General features: G+C 42.7%; 1 protein-coding gene across 1 annotated transcript in view; it reads right to left on the bottom strand.

Annotated features, from left to right (window-relative positions):
• LOC131467016 (vasorin-like) overlaps positions 1-23,880 on the bottom strand; it is a 29,306-nt gene extending 5,426 nt beyond the window's left edge. The window contains exon 1 of the mRNA XM_058640689.1: positions 23,468-23,880. The gene's annotated coding sequence lies outside the window, so the exon portion shown is untranslated. The remainder of the gene's footprint in view (positions 1-23,467) is intronic.

Here is a 23,880-nt window from a genome sequence, read left to right as displayed (position 1 = left end):
GGGATCAGGGCCTAAATGGCCAAAGTCACCGAGTCATGACAGCCCACCCAGGGTGACCCCTCCAATTTCAAATGAAAACCCCATTTAGCCATAACACTTCCCTGTGTTTATGACAGTCTTTAGTCCATGAAACCGAGTTTGCAGTTCAGCATGTGGATATCTGCAGCCACACAGCTACAACACACAGACATATCTGGGCAAACACAAACACAAGGACATTCAAACATATGTTTTGACAGATTTCCTCATCATGTTACCAAATAATTAACACCACATACAGAATTGAGAATGGACTGGAAAAATCCCATGTTGGGCACAGAGAAGGAAGATGGAAATGGGTCTGAATCAAATTTCTATTATACAATATGTGATGGGCTCCACAAAATCTTGTGGGATCAAAAAATTCAGGGAGATTCAGAAAACCAACCAAACCCAACTCAAACCTGACAGACATTCTGGTTTTTGTGTCTGAACTCAACCTGAGCCCAACGAGCAGTCACGTCAATGTTAACCGTGTAAGCACTGGTTGTATTTATTTCAACCAGTAGGTAGTCCAACCAACTGGATGCCCAGCCCAAGCAATCAGGAACAAATGGGTCCCAAAAAAAACGTAGGTTAGCTTTAGTGCTCGTAGGCGACTGTGGAATATGTGACTTCTTGATGTAATAATTGTTGTAAATCTGTGCAAGAAGATAACAATTACTACAACCAAGACCAAACACTACAAGATTGGATAATTTTTTCCTTTATGAAGGTTTCCATCTTTGACCTTTTTGTCTGTTACCAGTATTTCCTTGGCCACAATCTCATAGAATGCAGTCCATATATCTGTGTCACATCTTCTTCCTCCCTGTTTTCCTCACCTCTGACCTGGGTTATGTACTCTATGCACCCCTACCCTTCCCAAGACCCCTGAGATGGAGGTGTAGGAAAAACCCATGATATTTTAATGAAATCTGGAGCACACCTCCAGCCCCATGTCTCCGTTCATGTAGGGACTGCATGAGGAGAGTGCTCGTTAGTGAGGAGTTGGTAACGTTTCCTCAGGGGAAAATGTCAGTTTGAGAAAAAAGGTGCAAACAGAGTGGTTAAGGTGACTGCCAAAAGTAATAGTACTGATATTTCAGAGGCAATTGGCCGACATTTTTGTGTTTGTATTAAAACCAAAATTGGGAATTCAAGAGCAGATAATATAAACCAGAAGCCACAAGTGGCATCCCAGAAAAAGATCAGACCCTCCACCGCGACTTGCACAACAGACTAAACAAAGTGCTGTACTTTTGCCGAGCTTGTCTGTGAAAACCAGTTCTCAACTTGATTTCAATGCTTCTCTGTTTCATAGAAGATCAGCACGACATAATATTATGTGACAGAACGTCTCGTATCATGTTACAATTCCTCATAGACGACTGCAACATGGAACTGAATCACAGTAAATACAACCAGGAAACGTCTTACTGTGTTAGCCCCAACATGGCACTGATCATATACAGTAACTCTAACAGAAACTTAAATTGTCACCAGCGCACTGAGTCACGCCTGCAACAGGGAATTGACTTGTTGTTATCGGCTTATTATCAATGCATACCTTCATGCACACACTGAAGCCATTTAAAAGCAAGCCCGAATAGTGACAAAGTATCCCAGCTCAGGAATCTGTATCCGTTTCTTTGTGTGCAGTCACCGTTTACTGAACACTAACAGGATTATTTGTCATTCCTTTAAGAGTGCTGCTGATAGAAAACTGGTGTGGAGTGAATGACGGAATTAAAGGGAAAACAATGTAAATATTAAAGGATTTGCTGTATACAAAGGGTTAACTTCATGTAACGCGCTTTACCACTCTCTATTTATGACACATGGCTTTCCTTTTATAATACACATCTGCCATTTTACAACAAAGGAAACATTGTGCATGTGGTCCTGTTGTTTTTCTGTCAGGGCACGCACTGCAGGTAAAACCCTCCTGAAAGGATGCGTCTCTTGCAGCCTCTCTGCAGGTTTAATTCAGGGAAACCCACTGCTGTGTGGTGGTTATGTCCAAACACCTTCCACCACAGAGGATACACATTCAAACCTCCATAACAGTGAACCTCCGCCCTGCTAACGAAACTGAATCCCGACACACTTGAGCGGCTGCTGCTTTGTACTCAGAGCTGACCTCTGACCTCCCTGTAGATAGGGGTGAGACAAAAGAGTTGGTCTCTAACTGTGCGTCTTCCTAAATTAGATTTGAAGATTAGATAGAGACAGAGTTTTCATGTCTTGAAGCCACATTTGTGGAAGCCTATAACTCATGGTGACTGCATGGCTTTCTTAAATTACATTTAAAGTGCAGCAGTTCCTTATTCTGTTGAAATGTTTTGTTCTCTGGTCTTGTTTTTTCTGGAATTCACTTAGATTATAATCTCATGCCATAGACTGTATACAGCAAGGGTCTCAAACTCAAATGACCTAGGGGGCTATTGAGCATCTATTCTGGTCAGGACGGGATCGGTCGAGTGAAAAACCGTCCAAAAAACGATAATCACGACGGTTTTACACAGAATTTCCGATTTGTTTTAATATTGGGTTCATAATAAAACATTTATGATGATGAAAAAGGAATCTTTAAATCACAAAAACAGACAGAAATAATCAATTATAGTGTGATATTAATTGGCAAGCCGCATGAGGCCACATGTGAACGTGTTGCAGGCCCCAAGTTTGAGGCCTCTGATATATAGTGTAAAAAAATGCCTGTTGAGGCCAATATATTAATTTGCCACCAGGGAGTCGAGTCCCATACTTGCAAAAATAACTCTTCTTCTTACTTGGTTTAAAACATCAGTAAACATTTTCTTGACAAGTTAAAGCAGAGACGCGTAACGGAGAAGCCAGTGAGCGAGTCAGAGAAAAATGGCAAAGAAAGTGAAGCCAAAATTCCTCGTTCCACTGTAGACAATGACTCGGGGGGGCGGAGCTTTAATGAAGAGTAGATAGAAGGGGTGGAGCCTACTATTACAAGCCTTAAAAGACTTAAATATTTGAATCAATGTCAAAGCCCTTTAGATAAATATGTGACACAATAAGTGTGCAGAAACAATAAACTCAGTATTTTAAAAATAACTTACAGGGAAAAAAAAACAACATTTTTATTTATACCTCCCATTGCGGTGCAACACAAAGACGCTGAAATTGAGGAACAAAATGCCCACGGCCTTATCTGAGGGTTTCTATGGTGTACACATCGTGACGCCAAGAATCTGCCACCGAAGATATTAATATGAACCTTGGGCGCCCAAACATGCACAGCAGTTAAATTCAGTGCTACATTTCGCTGTAATCACTTGCCCCCGGAGTTTTGCTCTAGTCATAAATCCATTATTAAACATGTCAGTACTGCTAAGACTTTGCAGCAAACAGTGAATCCTCGTCTATTTGTATGAGAGCAGATAAGGCAGCGCGATGAAAGCAAAACATCGCCGTCAAAATGACAAGAAACAGGTCAACGTGCACCAAAGACCAGGAGAGCAGGGCAACACACACACACACACACACATTCCTCCACATGTTCACACCAGCAGACACACAAACACAGTCTACAACACAGCTGGATTCTGTTACCCACAATACACTGCAGCCATCCCTCACTGAGAGGCAGAATGAAAAGCCCACATAAACCTTTGTCCTCCCCCCCCCTTTGATAAGGGGAAGGTAGAGAGGGAGAGCAAAAACAAGGAGGGAGACTCACACATGTTGAGGTACACGGTAAACTGAGAAGGAAATTGACACGAGAGAAATGTATTCTCTTCGCAGCTTGTAGCTGATGACTGACTGTTTTGTTTTTTGCTGTAAACAAAGTCACTAAACCTATAAAGTGGAAGCCCAAAGCCAGATATGACAAGTGCTGATCTTCTCTCAAAACATGGTCAGGCACAAAGAAACACTACAGGTTTACCTCAATACACACAATGGACACTTTTTGATATAGACTGTATGCATAATTGTGTCCATCTTTTTTTATCTTTTGATCCAACACTGTGCTCATTCAGGTAACAATGAAGATCATTGATTTAAGGGTGCTTTCATAGCTCGCTTGTTGTTTCCGAGACCGCCTATTGAGGGCGCTCTCAGCTCGGCCGCAATCACTCCACGGAGCGATCCGTGTGTACACAATTCACCCACAAACCGGTATGACGACCCTACACTCTTACAAACATTAAATAAAGATAAACATAAAGTGAATATGAGTCTAATTCCCTGGTGTTCCTCAATACATCATACGCCATGGTGTCCTTTTTGGAAATAATGCCCCCCCCCCCATATAGAGTCAGATAGATGGTAAAATGGCTCTTTTCTTCCTCAGTTACAACTCCTGATCCAAATCTGGTTTATTATGGTTAAAAAGTACCAAGATGGCACTGGAAAAAACTACAAAACACCCAAGTGTTCAAAATGGCAGTTGACAAACCAATGGATGATGGGTTTTCGAGGAATATTGCAAAGATGGGGAGGTTTGGTTTAATTCATTTGATAACATGATGAAAGTGAGGAGCTTTTATTTACAGAAGTGGGAAAGGAGGGTGATGCAGGTAGAGGGAAGCAAATCATGGATCATGAGTTTGTTCAGTCTACAGGGAAATTATTTCATTTATCATGGAACGACTCAAATCTTAAACGCTCTTACTCTCTAAAGCTATTGTGTAAGCAGATAAAGTACAAACTGTATACTGTAGGTGCTGAACAGGTGTTGCACATGTGTGTAAGAACGTAACGTGTTCACACACATGTGTGTCTCCTTCTGTTGTTACACTAAAATGTGACTGAGCAAAGAAAATCATAACTAGTACAACTAAGTATTCAGGAAAACAGCCTCAAATGACTTTAGACGTCATATCTCCATCATTTAGTACATACAGTACATCACCTGCAACCTCTAATAACAACACTACAGCAATACCAAACTAAGTACCAGTGCATACGGTACGATCATTGAATACAGGATGCAAGAGAAGTGGAAAGACAGACACCTGCTATCCCTCGAGCGATGACACTCGTGTTGCTATAAATAGCACTGGCGTTAAAAAAAAAAAGGAAAAGAAAAACGAGTTGTGGGTGTGTCCTTTTCAGGTGCGGCAGACCAAAAAAAGAAGGCAGTGATCGACGTGACAAAATCGACTCCTTATCAGATGCCACACGATGACAGAGGAACAGACAAAGAAGAATCGTGGCACAAACTATTTGAATGTTCAGCTCGATTGCTGCAGAAAGTGCATTCGCAGTCACGTGATCGGCCAAACGTCATGTGTCAACAGTAACTGGTGTTTCCAAACTGGTGTCGAGACAGGGCGGTGAACATATGGATCTGAGCCAGTGTATAATTCTAAAGAGGATTAGAATGAGATTAAAATTAAAGACTGCAACAAGAAAACAAAAAAGCACAACGTGAATTGAACATGAGCTTATTCAGAGGTGAGAGTGACCTGACAGAAAACAACCGCTTTAAATTCTCATTACGAATTAAAGTGAAAAGCAAGGACCTTGTAAAAGATTCGTTCTTAGGCTACGAAAAACCCAATATTATTCTCATTTTAAAGTATGCAAATATACCAATGGGTGGTAGATTCAATATCTGGAGTGGGCTTCCAGAGAAGGTCACGAATGCCCAGGTCAAGAAGGTTTTTATTCAGCATTGGCGGCTGGACAAGAAACCTCCACGTTTCCTGTTGTGTTTATTTTTCTCTTCTTTCATTTTTTTACTATATTTTCTTTCAGATTACCAGACATTATTCGCCACAAACTTTGAGATTTACCCACAAGTCAAGTTTATGCAGCCTCCATGTCAAAGTCACACCTCCAGTATTGTCTTGTGAACAAAGTGCAAGTGCAATCTGCAGGTACAGATTAAAAAAAACAAACAACAACAAAACAGATGCCAACACAAGTCTTTGCACAAGAGAAAGTGGAAAGAACACATTGTGCACACAGAACATTAAAGCAGTTATTTAACCAATGCTTGACCTGGTTACTCCCAGTACTAGTCATTTCAATAGAAAGACAACAGTGCCAAAGAATATGCCACCTAATTACCTGTTGTTTATTATATTGTATGTATGTATCAATCATTTGTCAGAAACCCAACCTAGTTCAGACCATGTGGTGGCCTCAGCGACACCTGGACATTGTTTTTGTCTTACTCAGCTTTGGCAGAGATGCCAGCTATGCTAACGCTAAGTGGCACATGGGTGTGCTGCTGCTGCTGCTGCTGCTGCTGCTGCTATCTATCTATCAGACCATAAGTCTCTTCTGTGTAGACATTCATATTGGAACACTGCCTGTTTACAATCTGCTTTTGACAGTTATTTGGAAGTGCACACATTCCAGAAGAGAACTGCAGTGGAAAGTCTCATTGGTATAAGCCGGTTGATCGTCTGGTTTCAAACTGCTTCAATACTTAATGGATATAAATTAGACACATGAGCAGTCTATGGACTACCCTTAAAGCCCTGGTATACTTCCGTGCACATGCTGCTTGTGCCAAAGTGTGCAGCGCATATCACGGACCCTGGTATACTTGCGCGGCATGGTCCTGTAGGACTCCACTTTGCCATCTGGACGCAGGGAATACTGTAGGACGCATTCCTACCAAAGAAGAAGAGAACAATGCTACAGCTCCCTCAGACACGTCTGGTTTGAGCGGCTCATCAGCTGAAAGGCCCGTCGGGCAGGGGAGTCGGGGTGTTAGCCGGTTTCGAGGGTCGCCAGGTCGAGGCTTGGATGGCTATTCTTGGCGATTATACTTCTTCTGTAGTCAAAATGTCTTTTCTGCTCGGGAGGCAGGGCTTATACTCCATCTACTGGTGGAAAATTCAGTTCATGTCTGTCCACGTGCACCCCACGCACTCTTTGCGCGTGACACAAATTGCGCCATCAAGATCTCAGATTTGGAACATGAGAAAATCAACATTGTTTGCTTTAGAAAAAGACCCAAAACTAGTCAATAAGACCATTAACTGAAATATTAAATGAAAAAGTTCACTGACATTATAAATCAAGTGGGACGTTGGCTCAGTAGGCGTCTCTTCAAACGTGGTTCTTATTGCTACCAGCTGAGTCACTCCCATGTCCATTTTTTATATGATTTGGTTTTCCTATTGATAGATATTTATGACTAAGGTTATGGTTGAACTGTAAAATATCAAACAGCTATTGTCTATCTTTTGTTATAAGGGTTTAAAGACAACATATCAGAAAAAGTGATATATCATAATTGATATATTGGTATCAGAAATCAAGCCAAAGTAGAGCTAGTTCAAATGTAACAAATATGACATTTGCATATTAGTGTGACTTTTATGAACTTATCCTGCAGCACAACGTCTGCACACACTCGGATCACATTTTCCAGCAGATGCACGCAAACGTGCAGATCATGCTTTCTTTGCACACAAACATCCACACAGAAGACTTATGTATCATCTTTAGAGCTGGAGAGAAACTTGAACCCAACACGACTGCACCGTCACAACTGAGTAGATAACATGGTGTGGGATTATGTGAGTGGCAAAGTTGGTCACACCTCTAGTTTCAGGGTAAAGTTTGGTTACTCCGGTTTTTCCACTGATTTGAACACAAGCGATGAGCAGCCACAAGCGCGGTCGGGCAACGTGCCTCTACCAACAACAGCAACAGTCAAAGATGTCAAACGTGGTATGTGTGTGTCTGTGAGTGTGTGTGTGCCTTCATACTCCGTTGGCTGTGAGCCTGTTCTGTCTGTCAGCAGATGAAAATAAGTTACCTGCACTCAGCTTCAAACAGGTGTGCCAGAGGGCACCTGGCAGAAGAAACAGCCCCTTCAAACATTTCCGTTCTTGTCCTCCCCTTCTTGCTGCCGGGACATTTTCCTTAATCCTCGCAGAGAAGCTACAACTCTGCAGGTATTTTGATGCCTCACAGTAGAGTGAGTACATGAAGTACAACACGTACTGGTGAAACTGGGACAGTATGCAATAAAGCAATGATCAGCTACGATGTACTTCACGTTGTTTCTTCAGTTCAATTCAACTTTTGAAGCTAAAACGTTTCACCCCGGAGCAGCAACGCGGAACACCGGTTCCTCCCGTGTCACCCTCAGATCTGTCAGATCCTGTCCTGCCATCGCTCATTACTCATCCCAAAAAAGGCTGTTACCTTTGGACAGCATCTCGCCTGAAGCTGAGATACCGAAAGAGGTCACACAAACAGTGAGGTTTTAATTTGGGTTTCTTCTCTGACGGCACACTGTCATCATTGACGTAATGAAGCGCATTCCAGTTTGTAAAGACAAATGTGCTTTTCCGATGCTCCTCACCCATCCATCCATCCATCCGTCCGTCACTTTCTGTGGCAGTGGCTTCTGGCAACGTGAAGGTTGAACAGTTGTTTTCTTGGACTGGCAGTGAAGTGGAAGTGTTAAATGATTGAAAATAACAAGACTAATGTTATATATAATGTAGCGTGTTACTACCCACCTCTGCTTAGGAGTGCCCCAGCCCCAAAGACATGCCAATTCCCTTTCCATTTGGCCATGGGCTGCCCATGCAACCATCTGTATAAAACCCTATCCATCCATCTATTTTCTACCAGGTGCTGTGCCAATCTCAGCTGACATAGGGCGATAGGCGGGGTGCACCTCCTGGTTTCATTCTCAGATCACTGATATTGATCAATGAAGACAAACACCCTTCTACTGCACCTTATCAGGCCAAGTTATATTGCCTGGAGTTCTACACCTGCCAGTTTTCTGAGGTTAATCGTCATCCACCCATGTGCACAACGTGTTGAGTCCTACACAAACACCCCTGTGCATCCCCAAATCTGTGGCCGTGCAGACCATCCAATGGCATCAAATGTGCTACCGTGTCAGTGCACAGGAATGTGGGATCAAGTGCACGTGTGAAAAACACCAGAACGACACGAACGCTCCTGTTCCTAGTATGATCGGAAGCATGTACATATAAAGAAACATGAAGAGAAGCACGAAGAGACCTTTAGGAATGAATGCATGTTAATTTTCTGTTCAAATGAAAACTGTCAGGTCTCTGTTTCTGCACACACAGACGAAAATGCACAAACCTACTGAATTGGGCTGGCAAACTTATTTTATTTTCTATTATACAACTCCAGAGTAGTGTGTGTAGCAGGCATAAAAGTATTTTAAAGCTAAAATGTCGTCATGTGGATGTAGTGTTGAATTCTTGAATTATCCACTTGAACACGACTCAGAATCTGTTTTCTTTTAAACTGTTTTCTGCGTAACCGTTTGACTCTAACTGGTTCATTCATGGATTAACTGTGATTATCTATGCATGCAAAATAAAAACTGGACTGGATTATAATATGACTCAAGACTTTGACTTCTTGTGTTGTTTAATTTTGTATTAAATGTGTAAGAACCTTCAGCTCATGCCTTCTCTCACACTTCTCCACAGCTAAGGATTTCAGCGGCCAGCGACACACTGCACGGCTGGAGTGCTGACTTCTGGCCTACTAAGTCATTTGTCCCGGAAATTTCCAGACACGGCAGAAAATCCGCAACAATCCCACCGCTGTTGTTTACAACCGCACGTCACCGCATCATATTTTTTTCCTCGTGCAAAACACAACTTCACACATATGGTGAACGCCGCGTCCGCATCTGCTGCACTCATCTGTGCAACGTCATGTATACAAACACATGGAGCTCCAAAGACCTCTATGAACTGTCCCCCTGCTGCTGGATCACCTCATTAACCCAGTGTTAGGTCAGGCAGTGTGGACGGATTTACTGCAGACAGAGGAGAACTGCCAGTAAACACACACTCGTGCATGCACACAGCATTATAACTGCACTATCATTGGGAAAGTCGCTTGTTTTGAACACATTTTCCAGGTAATGAACAAAGAACGATTGGAACAGTTCATACCAGGCACAAAAATGAAGTGTGATGCTCGGTGTGTGTGTGTGTGAGGAATGGGTGTTTACTTTATTACACATCTATTTACTTAAACTCCTGACAGATCCTTTAAAGTAAACATATACACACACTTTTCCTGTCCCTGGATGGAGGGGAATCAATTAGCGCAGTGACATGCGTGTGTTTGTTTGGCTCGGTTAAAGTCGGTGACCTCGTCAGGTTCATGAACCAGAAACAAAGGCTGCATTTTGCACAGGAATAGAAAATCTGATTTTTTTTTTTTTTCTTCTTTAACTCTCTGTGTAGCAGTTCAGAGGCAGCGGCCAGGCGGCCTGCTCGAGTTTACGAGACCAGATCTGATCCCCCGCTGTTCTTTTTCACACTCCGCATGCAGCGGCAGACACATAAAATGTTTTCTGGGAGGGTGTCTCTGTGGAGGAACTCAAAAACAAGAGAAAAAAGGACGAAAGGAGGGGGGAAAACGGCTCTAATTTTAGTCTGAATTGGAATCACTCTGTGCTATGTGTGCGAAATGTCACATATTGCAAATTGTCTTTTTGTCAAAGTGGATGTTTACCTGAACTTCCTGGGGTTCAGATGATGTCATCATACACAAACAAACTTGGTGCTTATCTCCTCAACAGACCATTAATCAAGACTGAAACCAGGTTTGTTCTCTGTTTGCTTTGAGTCCACAAAAAAACACAGCAACTGATATCAAACTTGTGAACACTTGGTCCTGACAGTGTAGCGCTGCAGGAAAAGCAAAGTTAAAATCGCCCTGTGGCTAAAAGCCTTAAATCTGAAGAAGCCACTGAAACGTTTCCTTGTCTCTTTGTTCGTTTTTGTTGATGATGAACCTCCTGAACATCGTCCAGAGATCGTCCAGAGAAGTGGCCACGCTTTGAAACGCAGGTGAAACTTGCAAAGCGACATCAGCAGCCACAGGGAAAACCACACCTAGTGTTGTTAGTTAGAGTTAGAGTCGCTGTTCCACTTGTGCCAACTTTTATTGATTCATTAATTCAGTTTATTCATTCAACCGTCCACGCCAAGCCGTTCACGGATAGAAAGATATTTTAAGTGTATTCAAAGAATATGCCTGAATTAGGATTAAAATTTCCTCCTCAGATACGTGGAATTCGTAGACAAAGGTGTGAAATCCGGCGTTAAAACGTTCTCCTCCCGCTGACATCAGCATCACGACCACGCCGTCTGTTTGAAAGCTGAACGCAGGGGCTTCATAATCTCGCCAGCTCTGACGCACCCTCTGTGGTGAAACCAGACTCTGAGGAGAAATGTGAAGGAAGGGCAACGACATGCTCCACTGACGGCCGGGCGCTGACACACGACTCTTAAAGAGAAAAGCCCTGGGGCTTGTGGGGATGTTTGGAGAGAAAAATGTCGCTGTTGTGTTTGTGTGGACGAATGGCGTGTGTACACACACACACACACACACACACACACACACACACACACACACCCACATCCACAGTCTCCCAGTGAAACAACAAGTGACCTCATTTGACTGCTGCCCTGATAAACAATGCAGTATGAGATCTTTGAGCTGCTCTCTTCATATGATATATAAACCAGTCTAGTAATACTAATGAGCTTTTGCTCCCTGTCATGAGTTGTTCTCTGACCCCAATATAACGCTAAACTGACACTCGTCTTGTAATAATTCTCTCTGTTCTATCCAAGACCTATAGCATAATAATAATATATAATATGTAACGCGCCATTTGGAACACACAGCATATAGGAATAGAAAGGTATCTCTTGCCAGCCAATACGAGTAAATCTTAACGAGCTGAGAGTTGGGTGACACCCAGAAGGCTCTAAACCGATCCAACAGCCCAATTTAAACTCACGCACAGATATATTATTAACGTTCCCTTCACTGCTATGAGGAAATTGCTCCATCAGGTCATTTGCTACCTCAATTTGTCTAATTTGTCCCATCTGTTGCACTAACAGCAACAGTCTGGTGTGTCTTGGCCTCGTCAAAGGCTTCTGCAGCTGACTGACCCACTGACTGTGTGTCTTGGACTTGCATTGCTCTGTCTGTGTTTACGCACCGTCTTGGTTTAGCCAGTCCCAATGTTGCAGTACACGTTGCAGACACAAAGAAATAAACACTGTCCGGTCTGACTTAGAAACAAAACCTGGCAGGTGTCAGAGTACAACCAAAGTACACTCTGGGGATTTGTGCACAAATTAGTAGAAAAGATACAAACGCTGGAAACTATGTGCATTTCTACAGCATATCCACGTTCTGTATCTCTGTCCAAAATCACAGAAATGCACTTTTAGATTGTCCAAGTTTTGAAGGACTTAGTCTACAAAGGTGAATCCTTCATAGACTTCTTAAAGCACAAACGCCAAGTAAAGCAATCAATGGAGGATTTCCTACTTGTTTCACCAGCTTGTGACACAATAAATGATAATCATGTTTATTCTGTCACGTCTTGTTCATGTCGGTCCTTTGTGTCTGTTAAAGTCACTCATGTCCAGTCTTCTCATGCACTTCCTGTTTTATTTTGTGCTCATCTTTTCCTTCTGTTCTCAAATCCTGACTTCCTCCCTTGGGGTGATTTTCCCTCCGTTAAGACTGCCAACCCCGCCCCTCATTGGTTTCACCTGTGTTCCCCTACCTCCATGTGTAAATAGTCCTCGTCGCCCTTGTCCTGTGTCACTTTGTTTTTGTCTCAGTCCTGTCGTCCAAGAACAACGTCATTAAATATAAGTGAGTCTATTTTTTATAGATTTTCAATTGTAGAGCCTAGTCACATGACTGCAATCAGTCTTAAAAATGCTAAAGGCTACTTAAGTGAGCTAAAAGAACTTAATGTAGCATGAAAACTTCAGCGTAGAAGTGCATCCTTTGAGGGGCATATGGGGAAATTAAGAAATTAAGAAAGAACGACACCCGAGACATGAAGTCTTTCCATTTTTAAGTGTGGGCAGTTTTTGCAAATGTTGAAACCGTGATCTTTCCAGTGATGCTAACTAGCAGAGGTGCTCGGTACAGCAGTCAATAGGAGTGTCCTGTGTCTCTGCGCTGTTCTGCGAATACGAACACACAAAACAATCTATTTTCTGACTTTGTCCTTTGGCTCTCCGTTTGCTTCGTTGACGGTTATTGTCCTTTTTTTTTTTTTGTCCTTTCCTTTGAAGCGCCGCTCATCCACGTGCGTACGACGCACAGCAAACACTGCTCACTTCTCCCGCTGCCACTTGCTGCCTCTTTGAAGTGGCTTTTGTCTCTCATCTGTGAACAAGATGTCCAAATTAAAAAATACCACTGGCTCTGCCCACAGCCACAGTGTTCTACACTGAATTCAGCGGGCGGACGATAACGTGCAGAGTCAAGTGCAAAGTAATTCTGAGACAAAAGCTCCAACAAATAACTGGTTATAAAGTTAGAATGAGGGCGCGTTTAACTAGAGTTTGTCTCTGGCAATTTCTACCTGTATACAAACCGACCACACTGAAATCGGTTTCGTCTTATTCCTTAAATGTCATGTGGGCGTGATGAGAGAATAAACTGAGGCCTTGTTGACTGTTTGTAAGGTTTTTATGGAGAGTTGCTGTTTGTGCTGCATAATTATTTTCAGCTTTCAGCGTGTTTTAGCACTGCTGTTCCAGTAAAGCAAACATTACAGCGTCACCCACAAAAATAAAGTGCCTATGACATTTTAGTCTAATGCAGTTTAACACTTCCAAGGGTGTTTTAAAACGGATGCTTTGTATCATACACATCATTTAGTTTGTCCCTCTGTTTTTAACAATGTTTTCAGGCTCAAAAAATAGAAGATATAGGATGTGTGGTACAGAAATATTTTTTTTAATCTGTGTACAAATTTGCCGACAGACAAGTTAATGTGTAATGTTCTTAGAGACATGGGAAAAAAATACATGAGCTGATATGATACTCCATATCGGTCCCATACTGACCAAAATAATCGGAAATTCAATGCTGCAATAAACACAGGCAACTTTACCGTAAAGAGAGATGTCTTGAAATTAGGGATCTCCCGACACTTACGATACGATACCGATATTGAACCCTTGAGTATTGGCCGATGCCGATATCCAACACAGAGCCCACGTGATCACAACGAGTGCTGCTGGAGCGGAATGGACTGCTTGTATCAGAGTGCTTATATCAGAGATTTTAGAGGCAGTCCGATAAAATCAATATCGGATCGGAATATCTCTACTTGAAATAGCTGGTTATATGTTGTTTATAAGAGGTCAAATACTACAGTGGACTGATATCGTATCAGTAAACATTTACGGTTGAAATATCATATCTTATCGGACCCTAAAAGATTGTATCGAGCCATTCTTTCTCATTTTTATCTGGATTAATAAACAGGTTTTGGCGTTTCACTGCGGCTGATTTCAAGAGATCGCTTTCAAAAATACCACACACACTGCGAGTTCTGTAGCACCTAGCGCCAAGTCTCATTGTCGAAAACATGACCCTAACCTGATGTCATCGCGATAAACACGTCAATAACATTCGCACAAGCCCTGACGTGATTCTGATCTTGAAACGTCAATCTTTGGCGGGTTAGGGTTAGGGCATTCAGCCAAGAGCAAAAATGGGGAACCACAGCGAGGCTGATCTTTCATATCTGGACTGTATGTCTGATTCTCACTGAACACTTCTCTCATCTCTGTGTCCCACTTTCTGCCTGAATTCTTTCTGCTATGTCAGTTTCTTGTCGCGGTCTACAGGTTGACTGGTCGCCCTTTTGACTCCTGACCTCTTAATCCCCTACCAGCTGCAGCAAGGCCTCCGAGGAAAACTCTGGTTTAGTGTGCGTGCATGCATGTGTGAAAATGTGTGTGTGCGTGTTTGTGACTGAGAGAGGAGAAACAGTGGAAATGCACAGCCTTTACTTGTAGGATTCGATAAGAGGATTGTCGAGAAGATTGCCAAACGTAGTCATTTCCTAACTGGGGCAGAGTTGTTGGAAGAATGTGTGTCGGTAATTTCAACATAATTGAATATGGCAAGATAAATCACAACACAGCCAACACATACAGCCCCAAGACTTGCTGATAATACCCTTGTCTGTTCTTGATAACTCTTGCTGTGCATTGGTTTTAAGGCCAATCTGTAAATAAAGACACACGCAGTTCACAAATCTGATTTCTTGCTGGAGTTTGTGGTGGAATAAGTGTAGACACACATCTGCAGCCAAGGCTGATATTCCTGGACCGACTGCTAGTGTTTCTGAAATGAAACACTCAACAGTAATCGGTAGCCACTGGATTCGTATGTGGTCAAACAGCAGCCAAACGTGCAATTACAACCTTCACGTTTGGTCACAAACTTTTTTATTTTGAGAGACTTAACGGTTTTATTCAAGGATAAACAACCTAAACGCAGACACGGAGAGGACCGCCTCTTTGGCTCCTGATTGGATAATAAAGTGTTGTGTGGAATACTACGAATATTTCTCCTACATTTACTGAGGAACACAGTTGAACTTAACTATTTCACTGACGGCGTCTTTACTGCTGGTAAATCAACCCTTGAGTGAGACAGAGATTCACCGATAGTGGATTTTTCAAAGGCTGACAGAATAATGATGATTGACACTCAGCCAATAGCCCCTGCCCGCCTCTACGCAATGGAAAACTTTAGAAATGAAAAAAACGGCAGGCAATAAGATCTTTTATTATTTGGACTGCAGAAGTGATTCAATTTACAAGTTTCCTTGAATGCATCAGCTACAGGCCTTTGTTTTGTCATGAATCATCGGTAGAAAATCACATGACACTAAATGAGCAAATGTATACCATTGACCCATTGATGTGCTATTTGTGCTAGGTGTGCTACTAGCCAGTAGTAACCATGGCTACAGAGTCTCCATGACTGTACTGCAGCCGGGATCCGCCGATGCTGATAGATTGTAAAACGCATCATCTGAGCTGATTAATTAAGGCAATGAACTGCTTGACCTCTATTTAACAGCATTACTGTGTCTCCATCATGGTACGGCTCAGTTTTGGTACAGTACAGTTTGAGGTTTGGAATGGTCAAGCCCGGGGTCAGGCTTGCGTTTCAACTGAGAGCACCAGTGTGACAACAATGGCTGGCTGCTGTTTGCAGGCATCTTCTTCTTTTTCTTCTTCTTGCTTGCCTCAACTTCCATGGGATGTTCACAACGGTCGCAAGGGAGTGAGGTTTTTTCTGTCGCTAGATAAGCTGACCGTCATGGGAGGAGCCACCCTGATCGTACTGTACCATTTTACGCTGGTACGCCAAGGGAAGGAATGGTTGGGGCTGGTAAATACGCACCAAACCGGACCGTTCCACTTGATGAAAACACGGCTTATGCCTTTAAAAGGTGGCAGGCTCTTTTGATAAACGTCTCTATATCTCTCTTCCCTGATTCGTCTTGGTGGTCCCACTATTACAGCATAACATCCCTGCAACGATATGCCTTCAAGTGCCCAGACTCATGAAAGGCACAGGGGGGGACTGGTTAACCACAGACCTGCAGTGTTTGCGCGTCGTCACTGCAACACGATGAGAATAAAAGGGCAACATGATACTACACGTGCACCTGAACGCAGACACACATCAGCACAAGACCCCATTCACCTAAACCTCCACCTGAGGCCACTGAGGCTCCGCAATCCTTCACACGTCCTGACACATGTGCGGCGCCGCACACGAGCATGAGCCTCAGCGCACGCGGCCAAACGGTGTCTCTCTATTGTTTCCTTCCAGCCTGACTCTTGTGTGTGTGTGTGTTGGGGGGGATGAGGGGTAACTGAGGGCTTTTAAATGGGGATGAAAGGATGTGTGAGCACAGGTAGACTATGTGCCCTCAGGGTAGAATACAGGGGGTGGGGGGGTATTTTATTTTAGGGCAGGAAGGTGGTGTTCCTTCAATAACCCCACACACTTCCTCTCGCCCACAGGTAGCGTAGACTACAGATGGAGGGGAGGGAGGTTTTATCCTTAATGGTGCATTCATATTACATTTTTTATGTGCAATAGGATTAAAAACAAACGATATAAATAGATCATTTCACGCCGCTCATGCCAGGTGAAGCAGATTTTCTGTCTGTTAAATTCAACAAAGCCTTCTCTGAGAGAAAGAGAGAGAGCCTCGGTTTCAATAAAGACGTCTTCAGTCTTCTTTAAGGCCCCGCAGACTTTGTCGGATTCATGAATTCAAATTGAATTTTTGTTTCGCATGATATGTAAAATGCCTAAAGGTTATTTTCAGGGGAGAAGTTAACACTGGCTGTGTTGTTGAGAGCGACTCCAGACACGGACGTGAACTCTGTTTAGCGTGCCATGAGGAATCATCTCCAGTCACGATAAGTGAAGCTAAGATGGAGTATTTCAGTCAACAGGAAATAGAAATATGACGTTTCAACCCTATTTTAATTATGCTCTGAGTTATGAATCATCTTAATTTGTTGCCAGTATATTGCACTGTTTATTTTAAACAATTCCTATGTATTTTTGTGGATTGCAAAAATTAATACTGCAACTTTTCTCATTATATTATAATATATTATATTATTTTAAGGCTGCAACGATTATTCAATGAATCAATATGATCAATTACTAAATGAATCATCTTATCGGTTTGTGTTTTCAATGATTAAAACAAGCTTTCTGATTCTTAAGCTTCTTAAATGTTAATATTTTCTGCTTTCTTTGCTCCCTATCACAAGGAAATCATTAAAACTGAATAATATTGGTTTGTGGACAAAACAAGACATTCGAGAACATCACCATTTTCAGGCTGTTGGTGAACACTGATCAACATTTTCTAACATATTATATTATATTCTGATTATTTGTGTATTTTTTTAATTGAAGTAAGGAAAGACATTGCATATGAATAAGTCAGAGTTTGTAAACATGCCAGATTATAGATTATAGCCATCAGTTAAAATAAAAATAACCGTGTTCCAGTTGACAACAATATAAATAATGTGGCAAAACTGGGGAGACATACATTCATACACTGCTGATATCAGGTGATCGGACGACTTATTCCTGTTCCCATCTCAGCCTCTGTTTTGTCTGCGCAGGAAAATCTGAGGCCAGATCTGCTGATGGAGGCATCTGTGTCTCCTGGTGTCTCCTGGTACCACAGTGGAATGCTGGGAGTCTATACAGTGTTGCGTCTCGCTCTTTACCTTCCTACTGAACCACCGCGTTTGCACAACACACTGTGAGGACAAAGGGGGGGTAGTTAGAGACACGCTTCATGGGTTTTACTAAAGGAGTAGCAACCCTGGATAAGATGACTGGGGGGGGATCAGGTTCTTGGACAGTAGCGGTTCCCCTCTGGTTGGAGCGCTGCGTCTCAGCCTGTCGAAGGTCTGTGAGCGCGAGCATTCCTGTGACGTTAAGGAAGCTTGTAACGGCGTAACGTGAGCCTTTTCATGACGCTGTGTACAGAAACCAAATTTAGCAATATAGCCTTAATGCGTCCATTCATAGTATAGTATGTTCAGCGGGTTTATGATAAAGTGGAGAATAGAGCTGCAAATAATGATTCTTTTCATAATCGATTAATCTGTCGATTATTTTCTCGATTAATCGATTAATCGTTTGGTCCATAAAATATCAGAAAACCTTAAAAAATGTTGATCGTTGTTCGTCAAACCTGGAAATGATGATGTTCTCAAACGTCTTGTTTAGTCCACAAACCAAAATGATTGACCTTTAATGATTTCTTTGTTATCCAAAGCAAAGAAATGAAGAAAATATTCACATTTAAGAAGCTTAAACAAACGGAAATCTTGTTTTAATCTTAAAAAAAGCTTCAAACCGATTAATAGATGATCAAAATAGTTGTCGATTAATTTAGTAATCGATTAACAATCGATTAGCTCTAGTGGAGATTCACATGTGTGCACGTGGCGCTACAGTGTACAATGAAGCCAATGATAATCAATGAAGTCATCAAAAATATAGCGGGAATCACCGCACGCTGTCCACCGTTAGGTTGTGATTTGAAAAAAAACAAGCCAGTCACAATCAAACAATAATAATCTCTGACATATTTTCCCCTCTCGAGTGATGAGTCAGTAATGAAAGGGATCATCGTTACATCTCCAGACAAATCCAGGGCTACTAGAGTTACCGTTAAAGTCAGAAAATGGATTTTCCATTTGCCTGATTGGCTGTCGTCAGCATATGTAATAAAAACAAGTGGTCACTGTAAATAGTTTCAGGTGTGCGTCTGTGGGATTTATCAGCAGTCAGAGGCTGCTACATCTGCTACATCTGCGCGGTCCCCCGCTTCCATAAACGCTCCCAAATGAGACGCCCCACCTATACATCTGCAGGACATCCAGAGGACGGAGAGGACGGAGAGGTCGAGCCTGTTTTTATGTGCAGTTTGATTTTTAATGCTTTCAAACCGAGCAGTTGGTCAATTGTATTTGTTGGAAAAGTCTTTTGGTATGATATGAAGTATGATTGGAGCAGGCGGAGAAATGACACTCTGGCACAGTGTGGAGTTTCTGGATTAAGAGAGTGAAGCCGTTGCAGAAGTGCCTTAAACCTGTGCTTTCTTAAATTGCCATTAGGGGGCGACTCCACAGGTCGCATGAGTCCAAGTACTTGTCTGGTCCCTAAGATATCAGGAAATGTTGGAAAAATGTTCATCAGTGTTGAACATGGACCTGATGATGTTCTCAAATGTACCATAAAATATTCACACTGAAGGATTTGAAAAATCAGAAAGTAGTGGATGATTAACATATTCATTGATTAATAATCAAATAATCACAGCAGTGCCGAAGTTACTGGAGCTCCTTTTGTTATTGTGAGTCTGCCACGTTCAGACTAATAGATCTACAACTCACAAGTAACCAGTAAACCACATTCAGTGCCAACAGAAGACTCCATGATGCCCTTTCATGTAACAACTGCACACTTTTTTGCAACTACAAGCACAGTCTTGTGTTTCAGTTGCCTTAAATTTGCTATTTTCCATTTATTTATTTTTTTTTTTTTTTAAACATTAACTTCTCTATTAGACACACAAGGATTACTTTGATCACTAGAAAACAAAAGTTTTTCATGTTTCAGAATCATCCGATATCATTGTGCAGTGTGGTGGTGGTGGTTGGGTGTCACAGGGAGGGAGAGCGAGTACGACACTCACATAATCCACATGAAAGAAAAGCAGCAGCAGCAGCAGCAGAAAACCGAGAGTGGAAAAGAAGATCAAAGACAAACCAGAGCAAATGTCTGCACACATCAAAACTGCCGTGGACGTGAGGGACGAGGGGGAAAAGTGATGAGTTAACAAGAGCGGGGAGGAAGGGAGACACTTCCTGTGTCCACTGGTCAGTCAGCACATAAAATATAGTGGAATTTGTTTAGTTTTTTAAAAATGGCAGCATGTTAGAGGAATTCATCTCCCTATAAAAGTCTATCCAGTCAGCGGTACAGTGACCGCAATCTGACCCATCTGTGTGTGTTGTCAGACCACCACAGGGCACACTTAAACCCCACTAAGGGGGGGGGGGGCTCTTAGTTGGTGTGGTTGATAGCAAGTGAAATTTCATTCTCACACACACACATGCACATTATATCCAGTCCTGGTCTCAATCCTCTTCATCTTGTACCTCTTAACTTCCTTCATGCAGTTATTAACTCCCTGATTGGGGTGGGGGGGCGGGGGAGCGGGGGAGCTTCGCTTTGGGGTGTCCCTCCCATTTAGTTGTCATCGTGGCATGACCCCCAACACTTATTTAGCTGACCCTGGGGATTAGCCCAAGCTGGAAATTGGGGAGGCAGGTTTGGGGGGGGGGGGTTAAGCCTTCACCTCGAGGTGTTCGCTGCAGCATCTCACAGGAACCTTAATTAAATTGCTGAGACACGGAGTCAGGAATGTTTGCTCTCTCTCTCTCTCTCTCTCTCTCACACTCTCTCTCTCTCTCTGCTGCATCCCCGTCTCCACCTTTCTTTGCTTTTCCCATACTCATATACTCCATGCTGGGTTTGTTTTGCTGCTCACCCACCGGTATCAATATTGATTTGGAGGAAACTTTATTGTACCCAAAAGCCTCGTAAAAGCCCCCTCCCCCTCCGACACAGGGACGGCAGCGAGGTGTCTGCACATCACTGTGGAGATTTATTAGATGTTTCTGCGCAGCTTAGCACTACTGTGAGGGGAGAGGGCTTGTATCACCAATGCGTCACCGTGACAACAGGTGTACGTAGAGTCTGAGTGTGTATTTAAGTGTATTATGCGATATTATTTTCCGGTTTTAAGTGAATATCATGCAGACTCCGCCTTGGGGCACTTTACAATACATCACAACAACATAGTGAGTGCTTCTTATTGTAATCATTTTATCATTTTATCCTTAAGTCAAACATGATTTTCCTTCTAATCTAAGGATCGAATGTGCAAAGAACAGAGTTCAATGACTGTTCTTTCCTGACGAATCATATCATTGATTTAATAATTAAATACACGCCCTCACATTTTCTCACAAATTAATAATTGCTTCTTTTGGCTGATAAATGATCCATCCCTCACCTTATTTTATTTTACCAAGCTGTAAACACCTCGTGTCTGATTAATGACCGTGCGGTCGAAAAAGTCTGGGAAACAATGTGAGCTTTGATGTTCTGGGAAAAACTCACGCTGGAGATTGCTGTACCCCTCTGCAGATGACTGATTTATTACCTAATTATTACTCAACCAATCAATCAGAGCAACTGTTGCAACGACTCGGGCCAAACTCTACCACGAGGAAGTGCATGCTTATACTAGGACTAATTAACAAGTGAATTAATCATGTGACGACTGTCATATTCTGAGCTAATAGTGACAGCAGTGTTTAAAATAATAATTGGACGTCGCTGATGCTGATAGAGATGCTTTTGTTTGTTTTTTAAAACATACACGTTTATGAATTAGCCTTTAACCCTAACTTTTGTCACAAATAAGAGCAGATTGAGTCTTGAATATCAGTCAATATTGATGTATAGTTTTTTTTTTAACATATTAAAGAAATCTAGACATCTTTAGATATATTAAGATATCTAAATAATGTTGAACTTACGTTATTTGGTTTTATTCTGGAGTTGAAGATTGTTCATTTGGTGCAAAAAGTTATTAAAATGGCTAATTCAAGTTCAGTATCACCGCACTTCAAGCACCGGCTACTCCAAAGTGGTTGGAAGGGGGGCCACCCCAAATTAAATTCAATTTAGGGCCTCATAAAGTCTTGGGAGGGCACTGCAGCTGATAAATCTTTTCCAAATGTCCCCAAATACAACATATCACAACATATTCAGCTTGTTTTGTGGGGGGGGGGGGGGGGGGGCACTTTCTCTGATGTACATTCAGGGAGGGAAAACGCCTGGGGTTTTTGATTGGGGGGGGGGGGGTGCTCCATGCCAGCCCACAGCAATTAGACCGTAAATTCTACTGCAAATTGAATCGCTTTAAAACCTAATTTGTCCCAATCTCAACCTCAGTGAGTAGATAAGCAGCGATAATCACACAATGACTGCATTCAGAGGAGCTCCTCTTTCTTATGTTGGCATTTATTTGCACTCTGTGGAGCTGTTGACTTTATGCTACTGCTTATTTATGATGTTATTGTCCATCTTTCTTTCTGTGTGTGTATGTCTGGTGTTGTAAGATCGTGAGTTATCATCTATCCATCGATCCTTCTATACTTTTATTCTGGTGGAATAAAATCTAAGTAAAAGGCAACTGATGATTAATCCCATTTAAAGCTGTTTAAAGTGTTCACATGTAAACAAACGTCATGTGGCTCAGTCTCGCAGGTTATTCGGTGGCCTCGAGCCTCTTATAAGCTCAGAAAGCGCTGCTCTAATCCGCGCATGCCTGACGGTGTACACACACCACAGTATATGTTGTCATTGTGTACCAGAGGGAATATTGAGGGGATTAATGGTTTCACAACCTAAAAGGTGTTTACAATCTCTGAGGTGAAAACAAACAACTGGAAGTGAGACGAGAGGAGAAGACAAAGCGTGAAGCTGCAGATAACAACCTCTGTCCGATACATTCGACACGAGCTGCACAGTCCGCAGCAATGACAGGAATGAGAGCTGATCCTGTTTCCATGAGTCCGTGCAGGGAAGCACTCCTCCTCCTCCTCCTCCTCCTCTCTGTGTGACCTCTCTCTGTCCCCCAAATATCGGCTCGGCTCGGCTCGGCTGCCAAGCGGATCCTGACCCCGAGATAGTGAACCGTGCGCCGGGAGAGAGGAATGAGCGGACACGCTGACAGAGAGACGCTTTCACATTCGCAGCAGCGCTGCATGCGTAAAGAGCGCAGCGAGGAGCGGATCCTGGATCGATTATGAGCGCGTCTCTGAGTGCACTGATCGACCCGCTAAGGTGGTGACTCTAATCGATAAGGCTCACATTTCAGTCATTCGTCAGCTTGTGCGATCACGTTATCCACAGATGAGGAGGAGGAGGAGGAGGTTTTTTATCACATCGTGCGTAAATTTGGGAAAAAAAGAAAAGAAGCGCAGGAGAAACTTACCTTGGCAAAGTTATCCAAAAGTCGCGCTCACAGCAGCTTCTATCCAAACTTTTAAATGACTTTTATCCACCTTGTCGATGCAAAAAAAAAAACTTTTCTTGTGTCGCAGCAGAGTTGAGAGCAGGAGGTGCTGAGCGCCGCAGCGGCGCAGGAACACTGTCACACAGAGAGGAGAGATGGACACAGACCCGGGCTCCGTCAGTGCGCAGGAGAGCGTGGACTTCTCAACAATAGCGCTCATTGAAGTAAAGGAGGCGAGCAAAACTTTAACAAGCCGGAGAGAGAAGTGGGAGGTGCCGCGCCGAAGCAGGGGCGCGCAGCCGAGCGCGTCCACGAGAGGCCACCTATACTGCACTTGGCAAAAGACATAAAGCCAGAGAAAGGATGATTTTAAATCAAATGGTAAATTAATT

This window comes from Solea solea, chromosome 10 (assembly GCF_958295425.1).
Source record: "Solea solea chromosome 10, fSolSol10.1, whole genome shotgun sequence".
NCBI lineage: Eukaryota > Metazoa > Chordata > Actinopteri > Pleuronectiformes > Soleidae > Solea > Solea solea.
Note: the sequence above shows the minus strand (reverse complement) of the source record. Positions and strands in the feature narration are given on the sequence as shown.